This window comes from Chinchilla lanigera, unplaced genomic scaffold (genome assembly GCF_000276665.1).
Source record: "Chinchilla lanigera isolate Chin_1 unplaced genomic scaffold, ChiLan1.0 scaffold00020, whole genome shotgun sequence".
NCBI classification, from domain to species: domain Eukaryota; kingdom Metazoa; phylum Chordata; class Mammalia; order Rodentia; family Chinchillidae; genus Chinchilla; species Chinchilla lanigera.
In genome coordinates, this window is record NW_004955421.1 from 8,158,199 (window position 1) to 8,161,694 (window position 3,496).

Here is a 3,496-nt window from a genome sequence, read left to right on the forward strand (position 1 = left end):
AAGAAGAAACAAACAATAAGCTAACTGAATTAAGCAACACAATGTAAGACTTAAATGACCACTTCAGAAAAGAATAAGAAAGTATGGCAAAAAAAGCAAGCAGAGATAGATGATATAAGAACTTCAAAGAAAAGCATGAGTAACAGATTTGACCAATATGAGGACAATGTGTCAGAAGACTATGGAGAGTCTTTCCCAGTCCTTGTTGCAGCCCAGGAAGTTTATATTTGTAATCCCATGGAAAAGTTATTGGAATCCTAGTGAATAAATTCCAATCCACCACTTCTAGTGCAATCCCTTGTGAGAATAAAGACACTAAGGCATATTTGTAGTTATGGGGAGCCCAGGGCTCCTAAGTTCAGCTGTGATGGTGGCTAACTGGAACCACGGCCTCGACTCAGGGCTGAGCCCAGGTTTTATTAATTCATGAAGAAGGGAGTGGCTCGAGGATGACTGAGTGTGAGAATGGCAGGAAGCACATGAGTGCTGTGAGCTGGCTAGGTAGGAGGTCTGAAATCACCTCTACAATATGCAGAAAGAAGAAACTTCAGAGGGAATAATCTGATGACATGATTGAGGTAATATCTAATGTTTTAGGGTTGGTGCTTCAGCTCTGATGCGTAGTCTTTTATGCCCTGGGAAGTCATAGCCTCTTATCTCGGGTCTCAATCCCAGCAGACAGCTTGGAGCATGGCTGTGCATCCCAACTTGGCTCACATATGTGCTATTTGGGAGCTACAGGGGGTGGGGAAATACTGCCCTGTCATCTTTGTTTCAAAGACTACACATCAGCACCTCAGCTGGACCAATTTGCATTGCTTAAAGCCAATTGAAGGAATAAGGAAAAGTCCTGGCCAGCTTTGCACACAACAACACATGGAAATAGGGCCAGGTTCATCCAAAATGGAGACAATTTCTCATCCTTCTAGCAGAGTCACTCAGGTGGTCCTCCACAGAGACAAGGTGGATATAACAGGTCATAAACTCAGTGATACCCTAAAAACAAGATAGCATGCAAGCTGGGTCCAAAAGCTCCACAGCTAGATGAGTCAAAAATAAATTAAAATTATAGAAATAAAGGAAAGATTAGAAAAGGACTCAAAAGGTATAAAAAATGTATTTACTGGAGTCATAGCAGAAAATTTTCCAAATATAGGGGGAAAGTTCAGTGTTCAAGTATAAGAGGCATGTAGAAGCCCAAATAGCCACAAATAGAAAATCTTCCCAAGATATAATCAAAATTCCAGAAAGATGGCTATGGTTGTGTTCATCACTTGACACAGAGTTCACAAACAATAACAAAATTTTGCCAAACACTTCGCTTGCAAACCAAATTGTTCACAAACAAAACTGTTCATGAACCAAGGTACCACTGTACTAAAAGCTGTTAAAGAAAACAACAAATGACCTACAAAGGCAAGTCCATCAGAGTAACTGTGGATTTCTCAGCACAAACTTTAAAGGCCAGGATATCCTGGAGGAAAATTTTTTAAGCCCTAAAGGAAAACAATTTTCAACTAAGACTTCTACATTCTGTAAAACGAACCTTCAAATTAATGAAGTAAAGACTTTCCACAACAAAGAAATCCTAAAGAAATACACAACCTCTAAGCCAGCACTGCTGAAATACTAAAGGAATCCTAAACAGAGACAGGAAAGTCACAGGCACCAAAGAGCCCAAAAGAAAATATACATCTAACTGGGAGAATAATTAATAAAAGGAAAAAAATAAAGGATCAACACCAGAAAAAGATGCAATGGCAGGATTCAGTAAACACCTTACAATAAAAACTCTCAATGTCAATGGTCTCACTCCCCAGTCAAAAGACACAGATTGGCAGACTGGATCAAAAAACGAATTGCAACCAGAAAATGTCACTTATTGGAGACACACCTCATCAAAAGTACACAGAAGCACACAGTGAAAACATGTGATACTCCATTCAACCAAAGCCTGAAAACAACCAGAAGTAGCTACCTTACTTTCAGACACAGCAGATATTCAAGTCAAAACTGATCAGAAGGAGACAAAGACGGCCACTATATAATGGCAAAGTGAGCAACTCAACAGAAGTGATAACAGCTGTAAGTATGTATATGCTGAATGTTTGCCCACCCAGTTCCATTAAACAAAACTACTGGACTTAAAGAACAAATAGACATGATACAATCATAGTAGGGGAAAACAATATCTCACTCACAAATAGACAAGTTAAGAAGACCAGAAGAAATTTTTTTAAAAAATCAGAGTTGGGGCTGGGGATTTAGCTCAGCAGCACAGAGCCTGCCTGGCAAGCACAAGGTCGTGAGTTTGATTCCCAGTACCGGAAAAAAACAAAACAAAAATAACAATTAAAAAATCAGAGTTAAGCCACAGCACTGAACAAATACTTGGACTTAACCATTAACTACAGAGCGTTTCACCCAACAATAGAATACACATTTTTCTCAACACCACATAGAATTTTTTCCAAAATACAAGATATCATAGGCCATAAAGTATGTTTAAATAAATACAAAAGAATTGAAACAATCCCTGCATACTACTAGATCATGGTAGAATGAAGCTAGAAATCAACAATAAAAGAAGCCACAGAAAATATGCAAACACACGGAGATTAAATAAGTTACTAAAAAATCAATGCATCACAAAAGAATTCAGAGAAAAAAACTTTTGTATTGAAGTTTCTAGATTCAAATAACAATGGAAGCACCACTTACCAAAATCTATGAGACATAATTTAAAGCAGTTCAAGGAGGTGAGGTCAGAGCTGTAATAGCACAGATAAAAAGAATAGAACAGTGCTAAATAAATAAGCTACTGATGCCCCTCAGTGTCCTAGAAAGACAAGAACAATCTAAATCTAAAATGAATAGAAGTAAATTATAAAGATCAGAGTAGGAATTAATGAAATTGAGATTTTAAAATAATTATATTATTACATTTAATGATTATATTGATCAATAAATCAAAGAGCTGATTCTCTGAAAGGATGGGAAGGGAATCTACAAATGGGAAAAACAGGAGGGAGTGGAGGATAAATGAAGTAAAAAGCTCAAGATGAGCTATGCATATGTACTAATTCCCTCACAGTGAATGCATTTACAATATCATGAAAATATGCTTTAAAAGTAGTTCTGACTTGCTATCTCTTTGCCTTTCTGTATTGTTTATTTGAATATGTATAACATATAAGATGTGTTATATACATGTACCATGCAAGGAATGTAAACATCATGTACTGCAAATATGTAAATATATAAAAAAAGGAAGGGGATCAAGGGATGCTGGATGTAGGAGAAAGGGAAAGGAGAGGGGATGGAAAAAGGAGTTAAGATGTATTATCGCAAGGTGTGGTGGCACATCTGTAATCGCAGAATTCAGGAGGCTGAGGCAGGAGACTGCTGTGAGTCTGAGGCCAGCATGGGCTACATAGTGAGTTCAAGGCCAGCCTAGGCTACATAGCAAGAACCTACCTCAAAAAAAAAAAAAAAA